General features: G+C 40.6%; 1 non-coding gene across 1 annotated transcript; it reads left to right on the forward strand.

The window, feature by feature from the left end:
- Positions 1 to 8,551: 8,551 nt before the first annotated feature.
- Positions 8,552 to 8,658, forward strand: LOC130464462 (small nucleolar RNA R71). Its single transcript, XR_008924873.1, has one exon. It is a non-coding gene; the product is annotated as a small nucleolar RNA R71 (small nucleolar RNA).
- The last annotated feature ends 512 nt before the right edge of the window (positions 8,659 to 9,170 follow it).

A 9,170-nucleotide genomic window follows, 5' to 3' on the forward strand; every position in this document is an offset into this window, starting at 1 on the left:
AATAAACAATTCAAACAAATCATATTTCATCCCACAATCCATAAAACACATCAAAACATTTAATTCATAAATTCAATCATAACGTCATAATTTCATAAATCATATTTATAAGGGATTGCGGGTACTAGCAATAGCCGTTACCTCACTTCCACGATTTTGCTAAGGATTTTCGTTGGTTCGTTCGTCCTGAGCTCCGAGTCCAATTTCTTTAAAAATAGTAAATAATTGAATTAGTACTAGATCGATAAATAATTATAAAATTTAATATTTTATAAATCATAAATTTTATAAGTAATGAAATAAATAACGAATTTTAATAAAATATAATTTCGACATTTAAAGAAAATATTATTATTAATCGAATTTTGAATTGAATTGCATATATATTTTATAAATAAATTTTCATGTAAATAATGTTTAAATTCCATTTTGATAAATAAAACTAGAATCTTTATTCTCATAAAGTTGATAATAAAATCTGAAAAATAATAAACAGTTTTTATTAGTAAATATTTTGTAAAAATTATTAAACCATAAGTATTGACAAATTAAAAATCTGAAAATTCAGATTTAGTCTTACCCAAGGCCCAAATGAAATATGGCCCAATTTGGAGTTAGGTTTGAAAAACAAATCAAGGCTCCAAAATTTAGAGATTGGCTTTCTCTCTCTCTCCTCTCTTTTTTTTTTTGTTGCTTTCGGTTTCCTGGGTCAAGAACAGGGGGAGGGGGGCCGAAACAGGGAAGCAACGAAGGGGATGAAGAGCCGCGAGGAGAAGGAGCGACGGACGGCCGGGCGGCGCAACAAGGTCACGCCGGTGCAGGTGGGTGGTGTTTCGCGGCGGTGGTGCAGCGTGAGAGAGGAGGAGGGAGTGCGAAAACGAAGGGGAAGCAGGGGAGTTTTGGAGAAGGGTGTTTCGATTGGTGGTCGTGTAGCTCGCCGGGAAGTGTGGGGGAAATGAGTTGACCAGGCGAGGGGAGTGGGCTGGTGTGGTGGCTGCGACGCTGGTGGCGCGCCGAAGGAGGGGAAAGAGGAAGCAGGGGAGAGGGCAGGGGGTGCGTGTGGTGGAAGGGAGAGGGTGAGGGAGGTGTGGTGGTCGAAGGTGGTTGCTGTGTTGGTGGTGGTCGAAGGTGGTTATCGATGGTGGTCACGGTGGTGGTAGGCAGACGGTGGTCGTTGGTGGTGGTGGTTTAAATTACAGAAAAGCAGGAAGTGAAATTGAATTGTGTTTAGTTTTGTTGGAATTCAATGAGGTTGAAACTGATTGTTACTCACGATTTTGAGTTTGATTCTTCTCATTTTCTGCCTATTTTGAGAGCTATTTCTAGTGTGAATTGGTGTTCATTGACTCAGTTAAGATTGGTTGGAATGACAAATGTGAAGAAAAACCTGCAATTCTGGTGACTAAGGGAGTTAGGCAAGGATACGTGGATCAATTGTAAGAATGTGTGAGACAAGTGTAAAAGGGAAGTTTGACTTCCATGGAAAAAGCTGCGTGAAGCAGAAGAAGAAAGAAGGAAGGAGACAAACTAACTTTGGCTTATTTAGGAGAATAAGGATATCTTGAAAATTGTGAATTGCTAGAGAAATTTCAGAATTTTTACTCCCTAATTAAGCTTTAAAAGATAATTCGGAAATAATTATAATTTAAAAAAAAAAAACTAATTGAATTATAAAAATCGAAGTATTTTTACGACTGAAATATTAAAATTTCCGAGTTAAGTAAGATTATAAAAAAAAAAAAATAGCGTCTGAAATTAAGATTTAAAACGATTAATAATAGACATTAAATTAAATAGAATTATTAAGCATAGTAAACCGTATTTTAAAAATTCAGGGTATTACATGTTTAAAGTTCTTCACTGAACTTGGGTAGATCACCTATCTGCTGGCTTGATGGTTCTTCATTGAAAATTGCGCAGAACCACTCTTGAAGCAAGAAAAACGTCTGCTAACTTGATGGTCCTTCATTGCAAAATGCGTAGAACCACTAATGTAGCAAGAAAGACTAGATCACAAAATAAACATACTCAAAAGATCTTATCATCATATCTCGAAGAACATTCGATGAAAAAAGGATATTAAGATTGGCAAAGCATGATAACTAAACCTATGCAACAAGTGAGAAGCAACACTCACATTGTCGCACTGGAAATCAAGCATAGCTTTGAATTCCATGAATTGTTTTAGAAGATGGGTTTGAGGCCCATGGTTATAAAACATTGGGGTTGAACATTTATCATATATGAAATGTATTTTCATATTCCATTTAATCTTGGTTTAGTATTAAATGATGAGTCCCTTCAAATTTGACGATATATTCAAGATAGACTGTCAGGACCAGTCCTGTGACTAAGAAATGTCTATCAAGTGAACTTGAATGTCAAAGGTTGAAAATGGTCCCTAGTCGGAGTTTTCTATAAAATTGGACGCATAGAAAATGTTAGACGATTAGAATGCAAGATGACTAGTAGTTCTGTTTCTTGAACTATGTGGACATGGCAATGTCATAATCATTTGCATAGATACTTACTTTGGGAAGACTAGTATCGGACAAGACCTATGAAACTTTACTGTAAGAGATGAAAATCTGTCATAAGTAAATTTCATTAAAATTATTAGACACTAAATCCTCAATACCTGAGTGATTTGAGATTACTTGTTTGAGAACTGGTTGCTTTGACGTTGACCAACCGTCGCACCGTAAAAGGAGGCTATAAAGGCAACGCTCAGGTAATCACCTATCAAACGAAGTCTAATCTCAAGATCGCAAGATTGGGATTGTCCTCCCATAAATCGGGATGAGATGCTTAAAAGTTGTACAAGGCCACTCGGAGAGCTAGAAACTGTGAAATGCATGGCCGTGCTCGGATGAATCATAGGCTATGATTATCTGTTTATTTGATCAGTTGAACTCTGAAACCGAGAAACACCTCTGGACATAATAAGGATGACAACTCTTACCTTATGTTCAAGAGCAAGCATCGAGCGACAAAGGAATTAGGAAATGCACACTTGTCCCTAAGGACAAGTGGGAGACTGAAGGAAATAATGCCCTTGGTCCAAGTATGCATTCTATGTTAAGTCTAATAAAAGCGGTTCAGTATTAATTAACAAGTTATTAATTCAGTGAGATCAAGTGAACTGAATGCCTAGCTAGAGGCCGCTTCAGTTCAAGTGGAATTAATGATATTAATCCACAGCTTATTCTTGACTGAACCCGTAGGGTCACACAAATAGTACGTAAACGGATCAAGTATTTAATGGCATTAGATACTCCATCTATGGATATTCGGAATCGACGGATCTTGGTTTCAGTGGGAGCTGAGATCGTCACAGGCAAGAAATGAATACTCCGGAAACGATGATATTGCCGGAAACGGAAATATGGATCGTATCGGAAATATAAATATTATCCAAGTCGTAGATGTTGCCGGAAACGGAAACATGGTACGTATCGGAAAATATTATCGGAAATGGAAATATTGCCAGAATCGGAAATATTGCCGGAAACGGAAATATTGTCAGAATCGGAAATATTATCGGAATCGGAAAATAATTCCGGAAACGGAAATATTAAATATTTGTTCGAAACGGAAATTGATTCCGGAATCGGAAATATTAAATATTGTTCGTATCGGAAATGAATTCCGGAACCGGGAATTTAATCGGAAGCGTATCGTACGAATTAGCATCGGACGAGGCCTGCCGGACGAAGGCCCAGCACGAAGTCGGGCCATCGCCCAGCAAGCCAAACGCGCGCCCAGCCAAGGCAGCGCCCAGGCCCACCGCAAGGCAGGCCCAGCGCGCGCCAAGGCCATGGCCTCGCTGCGTGGGCTGCTGCTCGCACGCACACGCATGGGCGGCCCTCGTGGCTGCCGTGTGTGTGTGAGTTTGTGTTCATGCATGATTCCTAAAACTATTAGAATTAGTATATGATTAAATTCCTATTCCTAAAAGGATAAATTAATTAATTAGAGTTCTTGTAGGATTCTAAGTTTAATTAATTCGTATCCTACTAGGATTCCAATTCCCTTTCCATAACTCTATAAATACGTGCCTAGGGTCACATATTTTAAGAGATTATTCAAGTATTCAAAGTGAGTTTTGAGAGAAAAATTCAGCCATATTTCTTACCTAAGAGTGCCGAAAATTCTAGTACCTTAAGGGCGATTCTAGTTGGTCAATCTTAAGGCGGATCCGGACGTGCTGTGGACTATCTACGGAGGGACGACACTTGGAGTCCTAAAGACTTGTTCTTGTTCGGTTCGGGCGCAGCTAGGGAAGGCACGCAACAAAGAGTATGCATCTAAATTATGCTATATGATTATGTGTAAATAATATGTATTCCTGGCTTAATGGTTGTTTCCGCATGATTTATGTATTGTCATATGTATCATAACCTAACAGTGTGACCCTCCATCACTGATCAAAGCGCGCAGAACCCCAAATCTAGGAAAAATGATCTTCTTGAACAGGGAGATGACTGTCTTAGCATCGTTAGTAGGTGAGGCAACGGCTTCCACCCACTTTGACACATAATCTACAGCAACAAGGATATACAAGTTACCCTTGGACGATGGGAATGGTCCCATGTAATCAATTCCCCACACATCAAAAATCTCAACCTCAAGGATCCCGTTCTGTGGCATCTCATACCTCCTCGAAATAGTGCCGGCCCTCTGGAATGCATCACAAGCCATAATAAAAGCCTGTGCATCCTTGAACATAGTAGGCCAGTAAAAACCACATTGTGACAACTTAGCGTTTGTTTTAGACGGTCCATGGTGACCACCATAAGGTGAAGAATGACACCTACTGATAACACCTTGAACTTCCCATTCTGGAATACAACGCTTGTACAACCCTTCAGCAGTCTCACGAAACATATAAGGGTCGTCGCAAAAGTAAAACCGGACATCATGTAGGAATTTCTTCTTCTGTTGATATGTAAGATCGGCCGGAAGAATTCTCCCCACAATGTAGTTAGCAAAATCAGCGAACCATGGTGACTGACTGGCAAGTGCAAATAAATGATCATCCGGAAATGAATCATCAATCGGTGTAGATCCCTTACCATCGTCATACCTCAATCTAGACAAGTGATCTGCAACTACATTCTCAGCCCCTTTCTTATCGCGGATCTCTAGATCAAACTCCTGTAGCAGTAGTATCCATCGAATAAGCCTAGGCTTGGCTTCCTTCTTAGAGAGAAGATACTTAAGGGCCGCATGGTCAGTACAGACTATCACCTTGGATCCAATCAGATAGGTGCGGAATTTATCCAAGGCATAGACTATGGCTAGAAGCTCCTTCTCAGTAGTAGCATAATTAACTTGAGCTTCATCCAAGGTCTTACTTGCATAATAGATGGCATGTAAAACCTTCTCATTTCTCTGACCCAAAACTGCCCCAACTGCATAGTCACTTGCATCACACATTATCTCGAACGGAAGGTCCCATTCGGGAGAACGAATGATGGGAGCCGAAATCAGTGCCTGTTTGATCCTGTCAAAAGCCTCGAGACAAGCATCAGTAAACACAAACGGGGCATCCTTGAGGAGGAGCTGGGTAAGTGGTTTAACAATTTTAGAAAAATCCTTGATAAAGCGGCGATAAAACCCCGCATGACCAAGAAAACTTCTAACACCCTTCACATTAACTGGAGGGGGTAATTGTTCAATCACTTGGACCTTAGCTCGATCCACCTGAATGCCCTTATCAGATATCAAATGTCCCAAAACCACCCCTTCAGTAACCATGAAATGACACTTTTCCCAATTCAAGACTAAATTATACTCTTCACTTCTTTTCAAGACTTTAGTCAAATTTAGCAAGCAAAAATCAAAAGAAGTACTATAGACGCTAAAATCATCCATAAACACTTCCATGATAGACTCAATAAAATCAGAAAAGATACTCATCATGCAACGTTGGAAAGTAGCAGGTGCATTACACAGACCAAAAGGCATCCTACGATATGCAAAGGTACCATAGGGACAGGTGAAGGTGGTCTTTTCCTGGTCGTCTGGATGTATGGGAATTTGAAAGAAACCAGAATAACCATCCAGATAACAGAAAAACTTGTGCCAGGCTAGCCTTTCTAACATTTGGTCAATGAAGGGAAGGGGAAAATGGTCCTTTTTAGTAGCAACATTAAGACGCTTATAATCAATACACATGCGCCAACCTGTGACTACCCTAGTTGGTATCAAATCATTTTTTTCATTTCTCACCACAGTTGTCCCCCCTTTCTTAGGCACTACCTGAACAGGACTCACCCACTTAGAATCAGACACAACATATACAATACCCGCATCAAGCAATTTCATAACTTTAGCTTTTACAACATCTTGCATGACAGGGTTCAAACGACGCTGGGGTTGGATGCATGGTTTATGATTTTCATCTAAATGTATCCTATGCATACAAAAGTCAGGGCTAATACCCTTTAAATCATCAATACTGTACCCAATGGCCTTTTTGTGCCTTTTCAACACAACTAGAAGTTGGGATAACTGGTCTGCATCAAGTGCAGTACTGACGATCACAGGGCAAAGTTGTTCATCATCTAAAAACGCATACTTAAGGTTAGCAGGAAGAGGCTTAAGTTCGGGTTTCTTTACCTCCTTAACAGAACAAACCGACCGAACTAACCTCTTCAATTTGGTGCTCTCCGGCTCAGATTCTCCACCATTAAGAGCCAACTCTAGAGCATCCACTTCAGCACTCCAAGAACTGCTATCACCTGCAGAAGACTCACAACAAAGCACTGCCTCCAAGGGATCTCTTTCGAGAACTTGGGAGACGTTATCACGAGTAATAAAATCAACTACATCTATACGATAGCATTGTTCCTCCTCTAGCATGGGACTTTTTAAGGCACTATTCAGATTAAAAGTCACCTTATCATCCCCAACAGACAATGTCAATTTCCCACTTTTAACATCAATTACCGCCCCCGCCGTGTGAAGGAAGGGTCTACCTAAGATTATGGGAATTTGAGAATCCTCATGCATGTCTAATACTACAAAGTCTACAGGTATATAGAATTTACCTACTCTAACAGGGACGTCCTCTAAAACACCTAAGGGGTATTTGACAGAACGGTCGGCCATTTGTAGAGTGATATTGGTAACCTTAAGCTCACCCATATTCAGTTTAGTACAGACAGACAAAGGCATGACAGACACACTAGCACCTAGATCACATAGAGCTTTATCAATAAATACGGTGCCAATGTTACATGGGATGGAAAAACTCCCGGGGTCTTTAAGTTTAGGTGGAGACTTGTTTTGCAAATAAGCACTACATTCCTCAGTGAAAGCTACAGTCTCTACCTCACAAAAAGCACGTTTCCTGGTCAAAATATCTTTCATGAATTTAGCATAAGCAGGAACCTGTAAAATTGATTCAGTAAAAGGAACCGTTACCTGCAAATTTTTGACCACTTCCAAGAATCTGCCAAACTGCTTGTCTAGCTTATTCTTGAGTTGTCGGTTTGGGAAGGGGAGTGCAACAGGTGGTACTTGAATATCTACCCCCTTCTTAACCTCAGTTGTAGCCTCATTCTCATTGACTACCTTTTCAGCTTCCTGACCATCCATAACTATCTTTGGGATTTCCTCACTGACCAGACCATTAGCAGACACCCCAGAATCAACCTCAACTGGCATAGAAGGACCACCAAAATCCCTACCACTCCTCAATGTAATTGCATTAGCAGTCTCCCTATTTTCGAGCTGTGAAGGAAATTGGCCTGGTGGACTTCCTGCAATAGTAGTAGCCATCTGTGCCAACTGTGTATCAATGATCTTGTTGTGAGCAGTAAGAGCATCGATCTTTGCATCCTTTTCACTTAGAGATTTTTGCATTTGTAGCATCATGTTTCTCATCTCTACTAGCATAGGGTCAGGCTGTGTGGTTTGAGGTGGTGGTGGTGGAGGTGATGTGTGTTGTCTAGTGAACTCAGGTGGTTCACTAGACTATTGGTTGTAGTTGTTCCGTGGTTGGTAGGGTTGGTATGGTTGTTGTGGTGGATGTTGGACTTGGTGAGGGTTCTGGATATTGTTGCTCCTGTAGGATAGTAGAGGGTTGTTTTTGTAGCCCTCATTGTAAGAGTTGGAGAATGGGTTATTTTGTTTGTAGGATTGAAATGCGTTACACTGTTCAACAGAGCTCCTACATTCCGGTGCATAATGACCAGACATTCCACAACTTTCACAAACAGTAGCAGGTTGGGCACTCATAACAGCTACAGTAGCAGGTTGGGCAGATTGAGTATTGGCTGCTTGCATATTATCAAACTTATAGTGTAAAGCAGTCAATTGGGCAGTTAATTGTTCAATAGAATTTAAATCATGCTTACCACCCCTATTAGATAGACCTCTAGGATTTCCATACTGGGCATTGTGAATGGTTATCTCCTCAATAACCTCCATAGCTCTAGGTACCTCAAGTTGCATGAACCTCCCACTGGCAGCCGAATCTAACAAACATCTAGACTCATTGCCCAGACCATTATAAAACTGCTGAATCAAGAACCAATCTTTCAAACCATGGTGCGGGCATTCTCTTTGCAAATCCTTGAATCTCTCCCAGACCTCAAACAAACTCTCATCCGCTTGTTGTGAGATACTTAATATCTGACCCCTCAGACGAGCCGTTTTCTCAGGTGGAAAATATTTAACATAAAAAGCAAGAGCCAAGGACTCCCAATTAGTGATTTTCAAAGCCGCCCGATTCAACCCATTAATCCACAGTTTAGCTTTCCCACTCAAAGAGAACGGGAAAAGTATCTCCATAGTCTGCTCCGGAGTCAATCCCTTTTGCTTGATGGTGAAACAATATTGGATAAAGGACTGAATGTAAAGATTCGGATCTTCACCTGGTTCCCCACCGTACTGGCGTCTCTCGATCATATTTATCAATGCAGGCTCAATCTTGAAGGTCTCAGCTGCAATAAAAGGCATGATCGCCTTTGGTAGCACGGACAGACTTGGCTTAGAATAGTCTGTAAGCCGTGGGGTAGGTGGCGGTATCAGATTTTTGTCACCCATCTCTATCTCTGAAACTGAATCTGTATCTGAAGGAAAAAGATCGCCAATATTATGATCAGAATCAGAGTAATTCCCACACTGTGCAATGAAAGTTCTTCGTCTACGAAAGGTTC

The sequence above is a fragment of the Spinacia oleracea genome, chromosome 6, assembly GCF_020520425.1.
Source record: "Spinacia oleracea cultivar Varoflay chromosome 6, BTI_SOV_V1, whole genome shotgun sequence".
In the NCBI taxonomy this organism is placed as follows: domain Eukaryota; kingdom Viridiplantae; phylum Streptophyta; class Magnoliopsida; order Caryophyllales; family Amaranthaceae; genus Spinacia; species Spinacia oleracea.